The following is a 15165-nucleotide window of genomic DNA, read 5'->3' on the forward strand; positions in this document are numbered from 1 at the left end:
AGGCCTCGCCACGAAGAACAGTCTTAAAAGCCTCCCAGAGGGAGACGGCGGAGTCTACGGAACCGGTATTCTCAGCAAAGTACCAGTCCATAGCCTTGGTCAGGAGGGATCGGGTCTTCGGATCGCGAAAGTACCACGGGTTGATGGGGGCAACTCGCGAGGATGCAGGGACCTGGAAGTCAAACGAAATCCAGACCGGAGAGTGGTCCGAGATACCTCGGGCCAGGAGGCGCGCGGTGGAAACAGACTGTGCCTGGGCCGCCGGGGCTAGGACGTAGTCCAGCCTAGAGAAGCTACCGTGAGCACCCGAGAGGAAGGAGTACTGTCGCTGAGTAGGGTGTAGTAAACGCCAACAATCAATCATCCCCATGGAACATACAAAGTCAGGCATCCAAGACTGGGAAGGGCGAAGATCCCTGGGAGGGAAACGGTCCAGTTCCCCTGAGACAACCGAATTGAAGTCCCCGCCCACCAGTAACAATCCCTCGGGAAGACCTAAGATGGCGCCAGCCAGGTCCCTGAATGTAGTCTCCTGCAGCCCCGGGGGTACATAAACCGAAACCAAAACTAGCGTGCGGTCCTCCCATCTACCCACCAGTGCCACGTATCTGCCTCTATCATCAGCCAGCACAGACGCCACCTCCAACGGAAGGGACGCGCGCACCATTATGCCCACCCCCCTGGAGCCCGAAGAGAACCCTGCGTGAGCCACCATTTTGTAACCCCGTCTATTCAAGGCCTTGCAAGCATGACCCACCAAGTGGGTCTCCTGTAGAAAAACTACATCTGGCGAGCATCGCTTAAGCATTTGTAGCACCACACCCCTCTGGCCTCCTAAATTTGACACAACTGGCTGCATGACAGCTGGGGCAAAGTCGTGTAATCACCCTTTGCTGTAGGTGTAGTATACCTATACCTAACCCTAAAATGGACACACAGATTCCTATCAGTCACTCCTATGGCAGGCCTTGACAATCCTGAAGGCAGAGTGCTTGGAATCGTGTGAGATGGTGCTCTGGCATGAGCTGAGCCTGTCTGCAGCTTGCGGAACCAAGTCCTAATAGCTGTTCCATGATATCGCATACCATATACTCTTAAGTGCATTATAATCCTCGCGGTTAAATGCTATCTTTGGTATTGCTTTATCAAAACATGTCGAGTAAGGTGTCATACGAATTGGAATACTAACCCCTCGCCAATTCTGGCGACGGGGTTAGCATTCCACCCTTCTAGAGGGACACGACATGTATGTAACTGTGAACCCCGGTTAAAGTTAACTGAAGCCTCAGCTCCACAAAATGGATGCTGCCACCACAGACACGAGTCTGACCTCCTGCTGCTGGGAGTCCTTCCAGCGAGGGAGGCCTGGACAAAGGGTTTCCTGTCAGGGGCGGTGCTAGCACCGTCCCAGACATGGTTTTGTGTATCCTGGGTAGGCAGGGCTTTTCAGGAAGGTGACTGCTGAGTGGCACCCCGGTGCTCACTACGCATAGGCCAGTCAGAACCAGTTCCAGGGGCACACCAGCCCCTGGCCTGGGGAAGTCCGGCAGGGGAGAGGGGTGTAACCACCCCCCTCCTGGTCCCACCCATAGGCAGGACCTAGTCACCGGGTCAGCCCCCTTTTTCAGTATAAAGATAGGAGCTGGCCCCCTGTTCAAATTAGATCATCTTTGGAATCAAGATACCACTTTCTTCGAAAGGACTTCACGATTTCTTCTTCAAGATTCTCCCTTGTGGCTAAGGAGTAGTCACCCTGCATCAAGCGGGCACCATCCTAAAGAACACTGCGGTCTGCTGCAAGTCCTTCATCACGAATCCGACGACCCAGCTCGACGAGACCCGGCTTCCCTGGCACCTCTGACCTCTACTCACCTCTACAGCAAAGCTGAGAACCGTGAGTGCGACGAGACCTCGAGGGACCGACGATCGCCAAGACTGCACGACATCTTTACTGCAAGCCCACTGTGTCCTCCACTGGTGAGTGCTTTGGGGTCCGAGAAGCCCCGACCCAGCGCAGCTCCAGCAACCAAGGTCAGCCTCCCTGCATCTCCACGATCGGCGTGGGGCCCTTCTGCTGTTTGCTGTGCACCGCGTTGTTTGGCTACTAGCCGGCTGGCTTGTGGCCTTCTGAACGACGCCCGACGACAACTCTTCTGCTGGTCTGGTTGCTCCAGGCTGGCCCTTGCTTCCTTTTTCAAGAGAGGCACCCCGGACCCTCCTGGTCCACCCCAGACGCCATTTTAGGTCCACCGCGTGGGCTTGAATTTGCCAAGGCTTTGTTGCCCAATCCTGGGTCCAGCGACGCCGACAGCTTCTATCTTCGTGGGACAGCTCGATCCTCCATCCTGGTCGCCGACAACGCCTCCTGGTCCGTGAGATCTTCGAGCCCCAGCGTCACCCACTCACCTTGTCGAGGTGGCTACCATCCGGTGCCCTCCTGGTGCCCACTGACTACTGGCTAGTAGTCTCGAACTTGGTCCCCTCTGCTTTCAGGTGTCATCCATCTTCGAGATCCAGGCTTGGATCCAACTGAACTTTCTTCACTGGTCACCGGCCAGCATCTTTTCTTCCGGCTCCTGGTCCGTCTACGAGGATTCCCGACGTCTTTTCAGACCTATGCAGCTGCAGCCCCTGGGCTAGGTAACTTCGGCATTTCGGTGCCCCAGCATAGCCTCACTATCCAAGGGTCAGAATCTACTTTCGTTTTCTCCCTACCAGGTCGGGTTCGCCCGAGAACACTAACTTTCTATTTCCTAGCTACCATAGACTTTTGTCCGCATCTCGCGTGAGAGTGCACACACTGCACCCGAGTCCCCTAGGCCTCCTAGTCGTAATCTAACGATTCCCTAGTCAAGTCCTAGCGATTCCAAAAGCTATTAGTACTGTACTTACCTGCTAGGAATTTCACATTCCACTTTTAGAGTATATGGTTTTCCGTGCCCCTCGGGCATTTGTATATACTGTGCTAACTTAAGTATTTTTGTAAGAGTTTTGGTTTGTGCTTAGTACCCTGTCCTCATAAAGAGTACAGGGCTGTTGTGATCTTTAATAAATAACTGTTTATTTTCATAACACTTGTGTGGTGTCCTTTCACTGGGTATTCAAGGGGTATATGTGTGGTATAACAGCTGGCTTAACACGCCCTCTCGAGTCTTTAGCCTTAGACTGCTCGTATCCATGCTACTAGGATAGCTGGTCTATAAGGTTGACTTACAACCAATCATCAATAAGGGTTGCTGGACTGATACATAGTGGGCACTAGAATAGTGACCACTGCATATCAGGCCACCTTCTCACATTGGTGGGCAGCGGTTGGGATTTGAGCTTGCTGTTGTTTTACCACACGTATCCTAAGAATATCTTGTTGAAAGATCACATAAGTACTGCTAGGTACATATAACTAAAGCTTAGAATACTCTGAGTTCTACTGAACCAGCTGTTGTAGCTCCTCAAGGCTTAGCACACCTTGGCTGCAACTCTAGCAAGGGATCAGTAGGTAACACATAGTGTAGGTAGGTGCATCACTTACACCACACTAGAATCAGCATGTCAGACAAAGGAGGAAACTCTGAGTATCCCCTTGTGTCAGTGGACCCTCCACAGGTCACTTCAAAATATGCTGCTCTTAGCTTCCATGAGATGAGACAAGTGTGTACTCTCAGGAAACTAAAACAGGGGTCTAACCCCACCACTTCCTTTCTGATTGGTCTCTTAGAGGCTTATGATGCCAGTAGGGCTGGTAACCCAGACCCTTCTAATCCAGAAGGAAGTTTGCCCTCCTTACAGGGTCCCTTTGATATCCATCCCCTCCATGAGGCAGATGATGCTGAGGAGGAGGATGAGTTGTCTGGGGATGAGGCAGATAAGGGACAGGTAGAGGTCAGAAGACTAAGCAGGTCCAACTTAAGCAGACATGAGCTTGGTACTGGGGGACCCCTGGGCCCACTCTCAGGTCAGCTTAACATTGGGAATGGACGAATTAGGTCTCTATCAAGAGGCTCTAACAGATCCATTCAAACCAATGGCTCTCTCAACTCTTCTCACAGAGGAATGTCTTCCCCTAAGAGGAGAGTGTATGAAGCTGAAGAAAGGGCAATCAAACTGAGGATTGAAAGGGAAGAACTTGCCCTGGCCAAAGAGAGACTTGCCCTTGCTAGAGAGCAAGAATTATGTGGGCTACAGCCCACTGGTGGCAGCAATAATCCTAGCAATAGGGAAAGGAGTTTTGATAAAAAGCACCTGAATAAGATAGTGCCCCCCTTTAAAGAAGGGGATGACATCCACAAATGGATTACTGCTTTGGAGAGAGCCTGCACTGTGCAGGGTGTTCCCCAAAGTCAGTGGGCAGCTATCTTGTGGCTCTCCTTTGATGGTAAAGGTAGAGATAAGCTCCTCACCACAAGGGTGGAGGATGCTAACAATTACAAAATCTTGAAGAATGTACTGGTTGATGGGTTTGGTTTAACCACTGAACAATACAGGATGCTGTTCAGAGACACCCAGAAAACTCAGTCTCAAGATTGGACTGACTTTGTTGATTGTGCCACTAAGGCTTTTGAAGGCTGGCTACTGGGTAGTAAGGTTACTGATTTTAAAGGATTGTATAATCTAATTATGAGGGAGCAAATCTTAAATAATTGTCAGAACCAGTTATTACATCAGCACCTGGTAGACTCTGATCTGACCTCTCCACAGGAATTGGGTAAGAGGGCAGACAAATGGGTCAGAACCAGGGTTAGGCCTAAAAACCAGGGTGGTGACCAGAAAAAGGAATCAACCAAGCCTCAAGAGAAGGGTGGGGATAAATCCACAGAGAAGACTTCCCAAGGGCCCCAAAACTCCAACAAGGGTGGTGGGTCCCAGAACACTCCTTCAGAACAGAAGAAACCCTATTGCCATACCTGTAAACAGGTGGGTCATTACAAAAGTGATGCCAGTTGCCCTAAAAATGGTAATAAGGGAAATATACCCCCAGGTAATACTCCTAAACCTCCTGTTACCACTAGTGGTAATCCCCCAGGTGGTGGGAGTGCCCCCAAGAATGTGGTGGGCATTACTTTGGGCAATCAGGAGGACTATGGCCTAGCCAGGTTCCCTGACCACACTCTTGTCTGTGAGACTGGCATGGGGTTTGCCAACTTCACTACTGGACCCCACATTTTGGGAAAGTATAGACAAGAAGTTTTAGTGAATGGTCAGAAAGTTGAGGCATTCAGAGACACTGGGGCCAGCCTCACCATGGTGAGTGACCATCTGGTCCCCTCTGCTCAACTGACCCCTGGTTTTACTTATCAGGTGACAGACATTCATGGAATGAAGAGAAGGCATCCCATGGCAGTAGTCAAGCTCAGCTGGGGTAATGTCACAGGGCCCATGAGAGTGGCAGTGACAGATAACCTACCTGTAGATTGCTTACTGGGGAATGACCTGGAACTCTCAGCATGGGCTGAGGTGGAACAAGAGACTCATTCCAGAATGATAGGCCTATCCAGACAGGTTAGTGGGGCAGTAATGGCTACAGCCCCAGTCCAAGCACCAGTCCTCCCTGAAAAGGTTGGAAGGGCAGTGGTAGCCACTGCCCAGGCTCAGACAGATTTTCCAGAACAGGATAGGAGGGCTGTGACAGTCACAGCCCAAACACAGACTGAGTGCCCTCCTGAAAAGGTTGGCAAGGCTGAGATGGTCTCAGCCTCTACTCAAACAGATAGTGAGGTTGTGAAGCCTGAAACAATGGATCACTCCACTCAAACAGAGAGCATTGAGGAGGAAGAAGAGTCTTCCCCCTCCCAGACACTAGGTGAGAGCCAGCCTCCTCAGGGAACTGACTCTACCCCTGTTGAAGGAACTGCCCCAGAGGTAGTCAGGCCTAGCCTGGCAGAACCCCTGATGGCAGGGGACCCTTCCCAGGTGGGACCCAGTCTGGAGCAGGTAACCTGCACCTCTCTACCCTGCCTCAGTCAGCCCAGGGCTGAAGAGGTCAGGGAGGCCAGTGGTGGACCTCAAAGGGCCCCCTGTCCAAAAGAACCCCTTAATCAGCAGATTAGGATCACTGAAGCTGGTAAACCTAGCCAAGTGAAAATAGAACAGACTCCTGAGGGATCCCCCTTAAAAGTAGTTAGGGAACTCCCACAGCTGGACACTGTTGGGCACAGCCAAACATGGGGCCTAAAAACCCCAGACCTGACCTGTCCCTCCAGTAAGCCAAACAGAGGGACTCAGCCTCCAGCTTTAGGTAGCCAGAGGCTGACCCTGAGAGCTCAGTGCATCTCAGCTAAAGAAAGAAAGGCACACATGATGAATGGTGATTGGAGGAAGTTGAGCCCAAAGGTAGAGGAGCCTCACTTCAGTACTCCATCCCAGCATCAGCCTTCTTCCTTCCCAAGACACACCAGAGACAGAGATTCCCTATGGTGGAGACCCTCAGATACCCTTAGGGTGAGGGGTTGCCTAGTGGACCATGACACAGGGGGAAACCAAGCCAGAGCTGGTCCTTCCTTATATGGCCACTTAGGTAATAGAGGCTTACCTGGACAAGGATAGCCTTATCTCCTTTCGTTTGGGGGGGGGGTTGTGTAGGAAGGTACATCCTGACTATGGTTGCCCCCAACTTTTTGCCCTGTGTTTTAGCTGGTTTTGGACATAGTCGACCTGGGACCCTGCCAATCAGGACCCCAGGCCTACTGCTCTCTCTTTAAAATGGATTCCATGTACCCTAGGTACATTTCCCATTGGTACTGGGCCACCCTATCAGACCCTGTAACTCAGGGCATGGGTGTACCCAGGGCTGCCAGGGGCTGCAGCATGTATTATGCCACCCCTGGCTGGCCTCCTAAATTTGACACAACTGGCTGCATGACAGCTGGGGCAAAGTCGTGTAATCACCCTTTGCTGTAGGTGTAGTATACCTATACCTAACCCTAAAATGGACACACAGATTCCTATCAGTCACTCCTATGGCAGGCCTTGACAATCCTGAAGGCAGAGTGCTTGGAATCGTGTGAGATGGTGCTCTGGCATGAGCTGAGCCTGTCTGCAGCTTGCGGAACCAAGTCCTAATAGCTGTTCCATGATATCGCATACCATATACTCTTAAGTGCATTATAATCCTCGCGGTTAAATGCTATCTTTGGTATTGCTTTATCAAAACATGTCGAGTAAGGTGTCATACGAATTGGAATACTAACCCCTCGCCAATTCTGGCGACGGGGTTAGCATTCCACCCTTCTAGAGGGACACGACATGTATGTAACTGTGAACCCCGGTTAAAGTTAACTGAAGCCTCAGCTCCACAAAATGGATGCTGCCACCACAGACACGAGTCTGACCTCCTGCTGCTGGGAGTCCTTCCAGCGAGGGAGGCCTGGACAAAGGGTTTCCTGTCAGGGGCGGTGCTAGCACCGTCCCAGACATGGTTTTGTGTATCCTGGGTAGGCAGGGCTTTTCAGGAAGGTGACTGCTGAGTGGCACCCCGGTGCTCACTACGCATAGGCCAGTCAGAACCAGTTCCAGGGGCACACCAGCCCCTGGCCTGGGGAAGTCCGGCAGGGGAGAGGGGTGTAACCACCCCCCTCCTGGTCCCACCCATAGGCAGGACCTAGTCACCGGGTCAGCCCCCTTTTTCAGTATAAAGATAGGAGCTGGCCCCCTGTTCAAATTAGATCATCTTTGGAATCAAGATACCACTTTCTTCGAAAGGACTTCACGATTTCTTCTTCAAGATTCTCCCTTGTGGCTAAGGAGTAGTCACCCTGCATCAAGCGGGCACCATCCTAAAGAACACTGCGGTCTGCTGCAAGTCCTTCATCACGAATCCGACGACCCAGCTCGACGAGACCCGGCTTCCCTGGCACCTCTGACCTCTACTCACCTCTACAGCAAAGCTGAGAACCGTGAGTGCGACGAGACCTCGAGGGACCGACGATCGCCAAGACTGCACGACATCTTTACTGCAAGCCCACCGTGTCCTCCACTGGTGAGTGCTTTGGGGTCCGAGAAGCCCCGACCCAGCGCAGCTCCAGCAACCAAGGTCAGCCTCCCTGCATCTCCACGATCGGCGTGGGGCCCTTCTGCTGTTTGCTGTGCACCGCGTTGTTTGGCTACTAGCCGGCTGGCTTGTGGCCTTCTGAACGACGCCCGACGACAACTCTTCTGCTGGTCTGGTTGCTCCAGGCTGGCCCTTGCTTCCTTTTTCAAGAGAGGCACCCCGGACCCTCCTGGTCCACCCCAGACGCCATTTTAGGTCCACCGCGTGGGCTTGAATTTGCCAAGGCTTTGTTGCCCAATCCTGGGTCCAGCGACGCCGACAGCTTCTATCTTCGTGGGACAGCTCGATCCTCCATCCTGGTCGCCGACAACGCCTCCTGGTCCGTGAGATCTTCGAGCCCCAGCGTCACCCACTCACCTTGTCGAGGTGGCTACCATCCGGTGCCCTCCTGGTGCCCACTGACTACTGGCTAGTAGTCTCGAACTTGGTCCCCTCTGCTTTCAGGTGTCATCCATCTTCGAGATCCAGGCTTGGATCCAACTGAACTTTCTTCACTGGTCACCGGCCAGCATCTTTTCTTCCGGCTCCTGGTCCGTCTACGAGGATTCCCGACGTCTTTTCAGACCTATGCAGCTGCAGCCCCTGGGCTAGGTAACTTCGGCATTTCGGTGCCCCAGCATAGCCTCACTATCCAAGGGTCAGAATCTACTTTCGTTTTCTCCCTACCAGGTCGGGTTCGCCCGAGAACACTAACTTTCTATTTCCTAGCTACCATAGACTTTTGTCCGCATCTCGCGTGAGAGTGCACACACTGCACCCGAGTCCCCTAGGCCTCCTAGTCGTAATCTAACGATTCCCTAGTCAAGTCCTAGCGATTCCAAAAGCTATTAGTACTGTACTTACCTGCTAGGAATTTCACATTCCACTTTTAGAGTATATGGTTTTCCGTGCCCCTCGGGCATTTGTATATACTGTGCTAACTTAAGTACTTTTGTAAGAGTTTTGGTTTGTGCTTAGTACCCTGTCCTCATAAAGAGTACAGGGCTGTTGTGATCTTTAATAAATAACTGTTTATTTTCATAACACTTGTGTGGTGTCCTTTCACTGGGTATTCAAGGGGTATATGTGTGGTATAACAGCTGGCTTAACACGCCCTCTCGAGTCTTTAGCCTTAGACTGCTCGTATCCATGCTACTAGGATAGCTGGTCTATAAGGTTGACTTACAACCAATCATCAATAAGGGTTGCTGGACTGATACATAGTGGGCACTAGAATAGTGACCACTGCATATCAGGCCACCTTCTCACAATGACAAACAGCAAATACAAGTCGGGCAGCACAATAGGTTAGCACAGATTTTTAGCTTAAGTGTTTTTAAGCCATAGCCTTAAACATAAGCAACGCCCCTTTTAGAGACCCCCCATTTTTTTCATCCCACTTAAAGCCCTGCAGTGCAACTTGTATCCTGAATTAAATTCAGCAGCTATTAATAGAGTAAATATGGAAAATAATCTTCAGTAATTATTAGACCCGATTAAATTGTTTTAGAGGCTAAAAAGGCTCAATTTGAGGATGAATACTCGGGCTGCTGATTTGTTAGCATTAAAGAAATACAGCCATTTTCACCATGTAACAGAATCATATCTTAGTGTAGAACAAGAATATTTATATCATCATTTGAATCAAAGACGTTCAAAGATGTAAATTAAATTATGTAAGATTTCGTCTTATGATGATCCCGATATCCCAATTTGAAGGGTTATGGGATGCTAATTGTTTACCTTCAAAGGCAGGTCGTCTTTGTATGTATAAGGAGGAGTCAATTGAGCATTTAATTTGTTTGTGTCCAGCCTATTAGACTTGAGGAAGAAATATTTGAAAAATGTATTTCTTTCAACAATTGCAGATCTATTAAGGAGGCTGCTGCATATTGTTTTCACACAAAAGACTAAATGGATTGGGAAAGTTACCAATTTTTTTTTATATTTTACTTTTTGGTGCCTTAAGGAAATGCAAACAAGATGTGGATTTTATTGAAGCTCTATAACGTTTGTGGTGTTTAATTTGTTTTTACTGTAACTTATTATTGTAATGAATATTTTAATATTTTATGCAATAAAGACATTCATTCATTCATACTAAATTAGAATACATCAACCTCAATTTCCAATGCATGAAGAGATTAAAAGATGGGCAGCTAAATGGCGACGTCAATCACAGACTGCAAAATGGAGTGTTCTCCATAGAGAGGTTGAGAAATCTGTATCTGCTAAAGCGGCTTAGATGCTGAGCTGCAGATGACACCAATGGCGAAATGCCTCAGCGAGTTGACAAGCTGACTTCCAGAAGAAGTGTTCTACAACAGAGGCGAACATGGTGGAATAGCATTAGAGATGGACTGGCAGATCCAAAATAAAACAATTTGCATTCCAGACTGCCAGGGACATTTCTTACCCAGGCGACAAAGACTGCATAAAGTTCAAATTGCCTTTATAAAACGACAACCATAGTACAGGGGTTTGTTTGTATTCAGATGACAAAAGGACAACCAAAACATTATGCCTAGAAACAAGCAAATTCCCATGTGTTGTGTCTGCATTCATTACACGAAAAGAAAACTATAATCCTTGTATCCATGTCATGTCCATTTTAAACCAGCAGGAGTTGGATATTTGAAGACAAGAAACCCTGTAAAAATACATTCTACAGTAAATGTTGAGAATGTTAAGAACTAGTTGTAGAAAACATGAAGAAATTAAAGAGCTAGCTCTAAAGCAGTCAAAAAGTGCAAAACAGAATCCCCTAGGATGTTTATAGATCGTCTGGTTTGCAACAGAAAATATTACAACTAACATTCAACTCTAACAAGCATTCACAAAACCAACAGGCCCGCCTTGCATTCTGACCCCTGACTAAAATGTTAACAAGCATTTACAATGCAACGGTCTCGCCTTTGCAAAAGTTAGAGCTATTGGCATTGTAAATTACAACATTTTTATTTAAGTGTTGGTTTTGAAAACAGATAAATAAATGGCATTGTCATTTACAATGCCAATAGCTTAATCTCTCGCAAATGCCGGTATATCTCTCGTAAATTTGGTATAATGCTAAACTTAGATGTCCAGTCTTGCCAATCAGCCCCATAATTAGTTTCTGGCTATATAAAAGAAAGTGAAGACCCTAGTGAGGGAGAGCCAGTAGGTTGCTGTAGAAAGACTATTTAGGATTGGTTATTGGAAAAAGCTTCTTTACTTTCATGAGGCCATCAGTAGGTGTTTAAAATATCGCACATGATCATCTCAAAGAGTAAGTGCACCCCTCCCAAACACTGCTCTACATTACCCACAAGAGCCCCCTTTCAAAACAAAAATTGGTAATCTTGTAAGTGTTAACAGTGAACATTGGACTGGGCAACCATACGGTCAGGGCTTGAAGTAGACAATAGTTTCAGACGCATGGGACCTCAGTGGTAACAAGACCGGAAAACCTGGTTGCACAGCACAATAATCCATTCATCAGCTTATGAATGAATACATGTGTTGACATCTTCAACGAGCTAAGCATTAAGGCATGTTGCATCAACCAGCGCCATGCGACAAATCTTTATAATCATCTTAAGTATACTACTCAGTTTATACAATTGCTCAGGTCTTGAAGTAGCCCAGGTTCTTTCTGTGCTCAGCACCGGCAGTTCCAAAAATCAGATGCTGAGATGGGTCGCTATTGGGCTACATTTTTGCATTCACCTTCAGGGTGGAAAAAAATCTTAGCTCTGCAGTAGTACAACCCTTCACTGATTCGATGCAACTTCAAAGAGACGCAATATATTTATTTCTGCCTCATCATTTCAGAACTGAGGCCTTTTCAATATTCTATACAACAAAGCCATAGTTGTGTCTTATTAATCTTATGCAACTAACAACCATTGGCAAAGCCAATAGTCCTGGCTTGTTAGATGTGTAATGGTACGTGTTATATGATATATCTGGATACAATGACAGAAGCAGCAAATTACCAAAAGCACAGATTTTTAATTTCCGTGTTTTAAGCCACACCCTAATTACATCCACCACACCCCTTTGAGAGAACTCCCCCCGTGTTTCCATCATACTTAAAGCCCTGAAATTGCTACTCATTGACACATGTGCACGGAAGCAACATGTCAAGCAATCACGAAATAATGTTTGATATTAATTTACAGCAAGTACAAAAATTAAAGTTGTCTCGGTACCCCCAACAATGCACACCACTCCAACCCAAAAATATATCAGCCAAAGTGTGCAAAAGGAATACAGACGGGCTCCAAGCAACATCAACACTTATATCTCTATTAAACGCCAAAGAAGCTGTGTGGGAAAACAAAGCGCACGAGGAACCATAACCTCGGCTACCTTCTGCACACCGGGCAGGTTAGATGCTCCTGTACTCGGGCGGACATTAGATAATAAATACATTGGTCAGGTGGATGCGTGAGCATGACAGAGCCCGCAGCCATGCTGTAATTCCCCAAAACAAGACGAAGCACATGATTGTGAATGCTGCAGCCCACTGTGCACCGCCCCTTCTCAGGATCCGTGTTTACAAAAACATAGATTAATAAAAACAAAACAGAAAGGGGTGACCGACCGGCTGCGACCCACGGGAAACTAGATCCAGGCACCGATGACAACGCGTGAGCAGTGCTCCGGCAGTGTTGTTAACCCAGATTGGTCCGAATGAACAACAATAACGCAGCATCCGCAGCTGCCTGGACCGAGGGACCCATCCAGACACAACTATTCCGCAGAAAGCACAGAAAACTAGCACACGCACCCTAGTCACAATACAGAAACAATAGAATACGTGTTAAACTAAAACATCAACATTTAACTATGTAGACACTGGCTGGACCGACAGTGTACATCAGAATTCGGACATTCTTTGGGGCCGTTAGACCAGTGCGCCTAGATATATAGGAAGCAACAACCACTTTTTGTTCTGGTCAATAAACAATAAATGGTGCTCTAATGGGACATATAACATCACATCTAGTATTGCTGTGGTGTAGGGCAAAACTATTAACACGATTCTAAAAATACAAATTCCAGAAACCAAAGAGGACTGACTCCAATAGAAGGTTTGTCAGTTTGACCCTTAAGAAGGAAATACCATTTACTGGGAACATGAAATAAGTGCCCGAGGTGATGTGCCCGGTTACTATCGCCTACATCCCCTTGGAACAGAGTCCCTGGCCGTTACGACGGCTCATACTTTGAACAAACTGCCCTGCACTTAAGACACTACCATCCAGGTATCCCTCCTAGGAAGCCTGTGATCCAGAAATTCGGTGAACCACCGGTGTACTTTTCTATATAGCAAGACCACGGACGTGTGGCGTTGCACAAGGAAATTTCACGTATCATCAGTGAAAGCCCTTTATGTCCCAAAAGACAAGTGTTTCTCAGAGGGGAAAGCTCAATGGGGGAAGGAGGGGGGTTGCATGGGGTCTTCACAAAGCAATTACCCACGCAACTTTGAGCCCGAGCCGGCACATATGCTCCAGGGGCAGACCTGCCCCTCCCTGGAGGCCACATGTATGAAGAGCAGAATGACCATAACAGATGCAAACGTCCTCTGAAGTCAACGGGTGACATGTCGTTCAGTGGCAGCCTGCGTGCTACTACACGTGCAAGCTCACTGCAGTCCACAAGTCCTAAACCTACATGTGCAGCACAAGTAGAGACAAGTGCGCATCTTTCCTTGCCATGCGTGTCACCAGGGATGCCTGTGCCTCACCCACGGCGCTGCCACACAAACTCTCTGTTTTCCCACCCTCTGCCCAGCGTGGTCACTCACCCCGGGTCAGGCCGCCTGGAGCTGCAGGGAGGCGGCTGCCGGTGTCTCGCGGTCCGGGAGGAGGAGGAGGAGAGAGCGCTGCGCCTGCTCAGCTGAACACCGGCAGTGTGTGGCCGGATCTGAAAACCAGAACAAGCCCCACCGCCATTGAAAAGAAGTGAGAAGCAAGCACACGCCCACCAAAAGAAGTCCAAGCAATCCCCCACCGCACCCGAAAATGCTTGGGGAGTAAGTAACAGCGAAGTACTTTCATTCTAATGCTTCTACCGCTATAACATTCCCCTCTAATTGTTTTCACGTTTTTCTCTTTTCTGAACGAAGGCCGGCGTACACGGACAAGCAGCCTTTCCCATTTAAACATGATTTTTCAACGAATGTCTATCCCCCGGCAGCATCCTATTGAATGGCAGCTTCCGAGGCTCCTAATACATGCTGTTTTGTTATAAAACTATTCGACGGCGATTCGTTTGTAGGAAACAACCAGGAACAAGGCACAACAACGGCACAATAACTCCTCGGCGAGAGGGAGGGTGTGGGGGGGCGGGACTTAAAAAAAGACACGGAAACGCCCCTGAATCGCGTCGTGACGGGGAAAGAGTGATTGACAACCAATCTCTTCCAATGGCTAGCCTCCATTTATGGAGCTAGCAAATGGAAGAGAGCGGGCGGGACAAAGCCCCATACTGTAGGATCAAAAGATTTCGCCTGCGCGAGCACTGCTGCGCAGTGCTACGGCCAGGCGAAACCTAAAAATGCCACCGGCAGCAAAAACAGAAAGTAACAATTATTGCTTTATGTACAATGATGCATCTGTGAGATTTAAACAAAAAAACAAAAAAGTGTGATGATTCGATGCACTTTTGATATATAAAATGGTCTCTTACGCATTCTAATGCAAGTAAGCCAGAGGAGAGGAAATGATACACCAGACAGCTGATGTATGAGGTGAGAAACTTATCTGGGAAGAGCGAAAGCCCACTTAATGTACATTTAAAATAATTGGAAACAATAGCTGTGCTGTTAAGCCAGACCAATAAATACTGGAGGAGTTCCTTCCATCTCACAGCCAGGATCGACCAACCGATTAACACAATCGGTGATAAGGGTTAGCCAGCATTAAAGGCCATATATGGATGGCAGATATCCTGTTGGCGACAGGAAATTACACTTTTTCTGCAGGACAACAAAGGTTTTAAAACGAAGCTGGCATTTTACATGCAGGCTCTATTTTATGGCATTTTCTAAGCTAAAAAGAAAACAGTCGAACATCATTTGAGTTACTATTCTACGTAACAGAGTAAGAAAACAATTAACCATTTAATGCGTTGTTTGAACCAGAGGGGTA

The 15165-nt window shown here is 48.2% G+C and overlaps 1 protein-coding gene across 1 annotated transcript in view; it reads right to left on the minus strand.

Annotated features, from left to right (window-relative positions):
- The window catches only part of METTL14 (methyltransferase 14, N6-adenosine-methyltransferase non-catalytic subunit), a 205733-nt gene that overhangs the window by 135050 nt on the left and 55518 nt on the right, over positions 1-15165 (minus strand). The gene's annotated exons all lie outside the window — the stretch shown is intronic.

The sequence above is a fragment of the Lissotriton vulgaris genome, chromosome 3_1 (assembly GCF_964263255.1).
Source record: "Lissotriton vulgaris chromosome 3_1, aLisVul1.2, whole genome shotgun sequence".
Lineage (NCBI taxonomy): Eukaryota > Metazoa > Chordata > Amphibia > Caudata > Salamandridae > Lissotriton > Lissotriton vulgaris.